This window comes from Alosa sapidissima, chromosome 9 (genome assembly GCF_018492685.1).
Source record: "Alosa sapidissima isolate fAloSap1 chromosome 9, fAloSap1.pri, whole genome shotgun sequence".
Classification (NCBI taxonomy): Eukaryota; Metazoa; Chordata; class Actinopteri; order Clupeiformes; family Clupeidae; genus Alosa; species Alosa sapidissima.
Window position 1 is genome coordinate 34,934,002 of NC_055965.1, and position 7,689 is coordinate 34,941,690.

Here is a 7,689-nt window from a genome sequence, read left to right on the forward strand (position 1 = left end):
CACTTGGATTTTGGAAATGTAGAGAAATATGTTAGCCCTTCTGCCTCCAGAACATTGCATCATAGATCCCCCTGTAGCCTAGAAGTTATCAGACAAGAATGATCACTGGCTAACCCACTTTAAACTACTTTAGCAAAGTCCCTTGGGTGCAGGTTGTGAGCAACAGGCAAACACAAGATACAATTGCAGTCCAATGAGATGCAACTTTATTCTCTGCTATCATGGCAATGTTAGACGATGTCGTTGGTGGAACAAATAGCCTATAAGTTCACCGACCTTGACTCAGGCGACTTGAAAGCCTTCCCCTTCAGCGGCGATGTGTGCCGAGGTACAAGTCAGTTAGGCTATAAATAAATATACAATACATAATGATACAGCTGACAATAATGACGGATCTTTACTTAATGCTATTGGGTCTATTAGATATGGGTCCATACGTTTATCTACTTATATTGACGAGATGAAGCCGTTACTGTGCTCTGCTCAACTCAAATCTACACGCTACAGGCAATTGTCACATAGAATAGCCTATAGAACTGGAATGTCATATCAACAATATGGCCGCGGCGGTGTTTGCGAATAAGCCCTATAGACTTTATTTATGTTTAAAGTTACAAATTTCAGTAATTTTCAAAAGTGTCAGAAGAAAGATATTTACAGTACAATCACTCTGGTATTTTAGTACATGACATGGGTTCCAGCAAAACTAACCATCTTTAAACTAACCAAAAATAAACCATCTTTCAAAGAAACAACAAATATAACATACAATATTTAACAGGACAGCTAAGTTGCCATGAATTTGACACCCCAGCAACATAGAGAACATTTTGTCCTCTTCAACTGACTTTATGTGTCGTTGTGTTTAAAGTTACTAAGTTACACAAAAAAAGATATTTACAGTATGCAGGAAATAACGCTGGTATTTCAAAACATGTGATGGGTTCCAAAAAAACTTTCATGTGAGACCCCATCATTCTCAAAAGAGTTGCTATGACATTTTATCTGTATCTTCTGAAGCTACAGGAGAGAGAAGCGTGTTGAGTTCAGGTGTTGAGTTCAGCAGCTACAGCAGACACAGGAGAGAGAAGCGTGTTGAGTTCAGGTGTTGAGTTCAGCCATCTCCACTTCATCATAGAGGTCTTCATCTCCACTCTGCTGACCCTCTCTGCTCTGACGTCCAGAGGTCTGCTCTCCTCTTCTGCTCCTCAGCCTGAACCAGATCACAGCAGTGACCAGCCCCAGCAGCACACAGCCTATCAGTGGAGCGTACGCTCTGTAGAAAGGAGAGTGCACCCCAAACGGATCTCTGTACACAAGGCGGAAGGTGCCCTCAGAACAACCATAGGTATAATTTCCTAATGTCCCCTTACATCCATGCACTCTCCATGTGTACAGCCCACTGTCCTCTGCTGTGAGGTTGGAGATGGTCAGAGTGGAGTTAGAAAGTAAATTGGACACAGTCACTCGGCCCCTCAGATCTTCAGGTAGAGGCACAGGTTTTATGAGGTAGTCACTGTGGAAGTCTAGAATCAGAACCTGTGACTGGAACACTTTCTGACGGTACCACTGGATCCCATACCATTGGCAAGACTCATTCAAGTGTTTAGTAATATACAGTAGGACACTTTCACTGTGGGAAAACTCCACATCCAAAAGAGAGAATTTCATACAAACAAAGAGGGAACCCAGTTCTATATCAGCATCATGCTCCACACATGTATACAACCCAGAGTGTTGTAGTGACACAGAGGGGATGATGAGGGAGTAGTTTCCAGTCTGGCTGCCGTTTAGCATGTACATCACTTCCTGTGGTTGAGTCTGATTAATGCTGGACCGGACAGACCCATTTTGAAAGACCCAGTGCACTTTTCTGGGGAGCTCTCCTTTCAGAATGCAGGGAAGAGTCACATTCTCCTCTTCATAAGCAAAGACATATTTAGGAATTGTATGTAAATGTCTGTTGCTATAGCTTTGGCATTGAGCTCCTCTCCATACTGCACAATAGAAGACAGAGTAAAGTTCTCTAACCACAGACAGTGTGACCAGAGAGGTGTTGAGATCCACCTGCAGTCTGCCCCTCAGATCCTCCACGAGTGGCTCCAGTGAGGAGTTGGTGTCCAGGACCAGAGTCCAACCAGACCTTGTAAATCCAAAGTCATCTAAAATCTGAAATCTTTGTCTGTACAGCTGTATGCTGCTCCCGTGATCTAGAGTGGAATTCAGACTACACAGTTCAACACTGCTATCATATGCTACTTCCTCATATTCTTCCGCACCACCTTCTGCACAGACGGTGAGACGGAAGTTTCTGTGTTCTGTGATGTTTCCTCCTCTCCAGCCTTCAGCCCTGTAGTGTCCACTCTGGGACATGTTGAGGTTGTACATCATATAGTAGAAATCAGACGAGTTGAGACACTCCACCTCGTATCCGTGTGGCTGTGGTCTCTCTGGCTGTGAGCAGTTGACCAGCAGCAGATCTCCATCTCCAGAAACTCTGTACAGCATGTAGTCATCCACCCTGGAGAAGCTGGGTTTAAATTCAGCAACCCCTCCTCCAAGTCTAAATACGGGTTCAGGATCTGGACTGAGGTGGACGCCAGTGATGAAAATCAGCAGGACAAATCCACTCACACACACTGCAGTCTCCATTCTGAGTTCTGTGTTTGTGTTGAAGTTTAGTCTGCTTGTGTCACTCTGCTTCTACCAAACAGACTGTGAGAGCTCTGACAGGCTCATCCTGCCCTTCTATCAACCGGAACTGGTCTGTGTGTGTGTGTGTGGTTGTGTGTGTGGTTGTGTGTGCGTGTCTGTCTGAGTGCCTTTCAGGTTGAGATTGGCTTTAGGCCTGATGGGTTCAGCAACACACACACACACACACAAACACACGCAGACACACACACACATACACACACACAACATCTCTCTCTCACACGCATGCACAAACGCATGCACACACACACACACACTCACACACACACACACACATAAACATAAACACACACACACAACATCTCTCTCTCACACGCATGCACACACACACACACACTCACACACACACACAATAACAGATCGGAACACTTCTGGGGAGAGAGGCCCAGCTACGAGCACCTCGGCTGGTGTGTGTGTGTGTGTGTGTGTGTGTCCATTCAGTTCCTACCCCACCAGATATGAGTCTAAGTGTCAGAAAACAGGAAATCTTGAGGTTGTAAGCCACAGTTCAGCGTCATGTGTCTTAGATGTGTTAGGGTAAGCAATTAAAAAAACTATGAATCTAATATAGTATTTTATGATCATTAATCTAAATTAATTGCATACATGAATTTTTGCTAGGACCATATTTTGCAAATATTTCAAATTCACAGCACTGAAGGACCCATTACAGGTGACTGATATGTGACTCTGCTTATCACTACATCTGTCTCCATGGTAACTCTCTACGAGCAGTGGGGTTATCTTGAGCACAGAAACTCCTCCTCTTCTCTATCTCGCTCCATCCCTCTATCTCCCTCCATCCCTCTCTCACCCTCACACAAACACACACACACACACACACACACACACAAACACACACACACACACACACACACACAAACACACACACACACACACACACACACACACACACACACACAAACCACAAACAGGTCCTGATACGCACGCACGTGTGTGTGTGCAGTGTGTAGTGTGATCACACCTCCTGTAGGCGGCAGTGTGTCCAGGTCCTGATACCCACGTGTGTGTGCAGTGTGATCACACCTCCTGTAGGGGGCAGTGTGTGTGTGTGCAGTGTGTAGTGTGATCACACCTCCTGATACACACGTGTGTGTGTGTGCAGTGTGTAGTGTGATCACACCTCCTGATACGCACGTGTGTGTGTGCAATGTGTAGTGTGATCACAGCTCCTGTAGGGGGGCAGTGTGTCCAGGTCCTGCCTGCTCCTGATTGGCTGGAAGTGGGGCTTCCTGATTGGGCCCTCAGCATACAGACGGCCTTGGTGCCAAGCAGCAGATTGGTGGTCATGGGGCAGCCGTGGCCTACTGGTTAGCGCTTCGGACTTGTAACCGGAGGGTTGCTGGTTCAAACCCCTGACCAGTGGACCACGGCTGAAGTGCCCTTGAGCAAGGCACCTAACCCTCACTGCTCCCTGAGCGCCGCTGTTGTTACAGGCAGCTCACTGCGCCGGGATTAGTGTGTGCTTCACCTCACTGTGTGCTGAGTGTGTTTCACTAATTCACGGATTGGGATAAATGCAGAGACCAAATTTCCCTCACGGTAAAGAGTATATATACTTATACTTATATACATTGGGTCTTGTGACTTGTAATCTGTATCTGTGTTTTGTGTTGACTGTACACACCTGTGTGTGGAGTCGCAGGCTACTGGCCTCATTGGGTCTTGTGACTTGTAATCTGTATCTGTGTTTTGTGTTGACTGTACACACCTGTGTGTGGAGTCGCAGGCTACTGGCCTGCGTGTGCCAGAGATTGTGTGTTGGGGGTTTATTTTCCTTTTGAGACAAATGAGACGAATCAGACATCTGTCTCCATGGTAACTCTCTATGAGCAGTGGGGTTATCTCTGCTAAATCTTGAAGACAGATACTCCTACTCGCTCTGTCTCTCTTAATCACACACACGCACACACACACTCATGAATACACGCATGAACTCACGCACGCACATAGGCACGCACGCACAGATCTTCATCTCTGTTTAGATGGAAGAAAAGCATCATCTTCCTTATGGTTGTTATTGAACTCAGCACAAATTCAGCATTCATGTCATGTTTTAAAAAGATTGAGGTGTTGATGTTTAATCATTTTAAATTCTAGATAACATCATTATTCTTATGGTTATGATTGAATTCAGCATAGTTTGGAATCATTTCAATTGACTTTATTTATGCGCGTGTGTGTGCAGTGTGTAGTGTGATCACACCTCCTGATACGCACGTGTGTGTGTGCAATGTGTAGTGTGATCACAGCTCCTGTAGGGGGCAGTGTGTCCAGGTCCTGCCTGCTCCTGATTGGCTGGAAGTGGGGCTTCCTGATTGGGCCCTCAGCATACAGACGGCCTTGGTGCCAAGCAGCAAATTGGTGGTCATGGGGCAGCCGTGGCCTACTGGTTAGCGCTTCGGACTTGTAACCGGAGGGTTGCTGGTTCAAACCCCCGACCAGTGGACCACGGCTGAAGTGCCCTTGAGCAAGGCACCTAACCCTCACTGCTCCCTGAGCGCCACTGTTGTTACAGGCAGCTCACTGCGCCGGGATTAGTGTGTGCTTCACCTCACTGTGTGTTCAACAGGATAGCTAAGTTGCAATGCATTTGACACCCCAACAGCAACATAAAAAATATTTTGTCCTCTTCAATTGATTTGTCAATTCATGTGTCTTTGTGTTTAAAGTTACAAAGTTACATAAAAAAGATATTTACAGTATGCAGGAAATAACGCTGGTATTTCAAAACTTGTGATGGGTTCCAGAAAAACTCTCATGTGAGACCCCATCTTTCTCAAACAAACAGCAACAATAACATACAATATTTAATATCAACAGGACAGCTGAGTTGCTATGGCATTTTATCTGTATCTTCTGAAGCTACAGGAGAGAGAAGCGTGTTGAGTTCAGCAGCTACAGCAGACACAGGAGAGAGAAGCGTGTTGAGTTCAGATGTGTTCAGCAGCTACAGCAGACACAGGAGAGAGAAGCGTGTTGAGTTCAGGTGTTGAGTTCAGCCATCTCCACTTCATCATAGAGGTCTTCATCTCCACTCTGCTGACCCTCTCTGCTCTGACGTCCAGAGGTCTGCTCTCCTCTTCTGCTCCTCAGCCTGAACCAGATCACAGCAGTGACCAGCCCCAGCAGCACACAGCCCATCAGTGGAGCGTACGCTCTGTAGAAAGGAGAGTGCACCCCAAACGGATCCCTGTACACAAGCCAGAAGGTGCCCTCAGAACAACCATAGGCATTATTTCCTAATGTCCACTTACGTCCATGCACTCTCCATGTGTACAGCCCACTGTCCTCTGCTGTGGGGTTGGAGATGGTCAGAGTGGAATTAGAAAGTAAATTGGACACAGTCACTCTGCCCCTCAGATCTTCAGGTAGAGGCACAAGTTTTATGAGGTAGCCACTGTGGAAGTCTACAATCAGAGCCTGTGGCTGGAACACTTTCTGACGGTACCACTGGATCCCATATGGAATGAAAGACTCCTTCAAGTGTTTAGTAATATCCAGTAGGAAACTTTCACTGTGGGAAAACTCCACATCCAAAAGAGAGAAACCCTCTTCTGTAGCAGCATCATGATCCACACATGTATACAACCCAGAGTGTTGTAGTGACACAGAGGGGATGATGAGGGAGTAGTTTCCAGTCTGGCTGCCGTTTAGCATGTACATCACTTCCTGTGGTTGAGTCTGATTAATGCTGGACCAGACAGACCCATTGTGAAAGACCCAGTGCACTTTTCTGGGGAGCTCTCCTTTCAGAATGCAGGGAAGAGTCACATTCTCCTCTTCATAAGCAAAGTCATATTTAGGAAGTGTACTAACATCTCTGTAGCTATACCTTTGGCATTGAGCTCCTCTCCATACTGCACAACAGAAGATAGAGGGAGATTCTCTAAGCCCAGCCAGTGTGACCAGAGAGGTGTTGAGATCCACCTGCAGTCTGCCCCTCAGATCATCCACGAGTGGCTCCAGTGAGGAGTTGGTGTCCAGGACCAGAGTCCAGTCAGACCATGTCATTTTATAATGATTTTGGATCAGATTATATTGCCCGCTACTTCTGTACAGCTGTATGCTGCTCCCATGATCCAGAGTGGAATTCAGACTACACAGTACAGCACTGCCATTATATGTTACAGAAGGCAATTCTACCACATGCTCTTCTTCTGCACAGACAGTGAGACTGAAGTTTGTGTGTTCTGTCATGTTTCCTCCTCTCCAGCCTTCAGCCCTGTAGTCTCCACTCTGGAACATGTTGAGGTTGTACATTATAAAGTAGAAATCAGAGAACTTTAAACACTTCACCTCGTATCCGTGTGGCTGTGGTCGCTCTGGCTGTGAGCAGTTGACCAGCAGCAGATCTCCATCTCCAGAAACCCTGTACAGCACGTAGTCATCCACCCTGGAGAAGCTGGGTTTAAATACAGCACGCCCTCCTTCAAGTCTAAATACGGGTTCAGGTTCTGGACTGAGGTGGACGCCAGTGATGACAATCAGCAGGACAAATCCACTCACACACACTGCAGTCTCCATTCTGAGTTCTGTGTTTGTGTTGAAGTTTAGACTGCTTGTGTCGCTCTGCTTCTACCAAACAGACTGTGAGAGCTCTGCCAGGCTCATCCTGCCCTTCTATCAACCGGAACTGGTCTGTGTGTGTGTGTGTGTGTGTGTGTGTGTGTGTGAGTGTGTGTGTGTGGTTGTGTGTGTCTGAGTGCCTTTCAGGTTGAGATTGGCTTTAGACACACACACACACACACACACACACACACACACATATATACATATACATACTTGTACACACACATACACACAAACACACGCAGACACACACACACACATACACACACACACAACATCTCTCTCTCACACGCATGCTCAAACGCATGCACACACACACACACAAACACACACACAAACACACACACACACACACACACCAGCCGAGGTGCTCGTAGCTGGGCC

General features: G+C 46.5%; 1 protein-coding gene and 1 long non-coding RNA gene across 11 annotated transcripts in view; one reads left to right on the forward strand and one right to left on the reverse strand.

Moving 5' to 3' along the window:
- Nucleotides 1-7,689, reverse strand: part of LOC121718788 (NACHT, LRR and PYD domains-containing protein 3-like) — a 1,510,793-nt gene that overhangs the window by 669,390 nt on the left and 833,714 nt on the right. The gene's annotated exons all lie outside the window — the stretch shown is intronic.
- LOC121719082 overlaps nt 1-7,689 on the forward strand; it is a 530,903-nt gene that overhangs the window by 279,637 nt on the left and 243,577 nt on the right. The gene's annotated exons all lie outside the window — the stretch shown is intronic.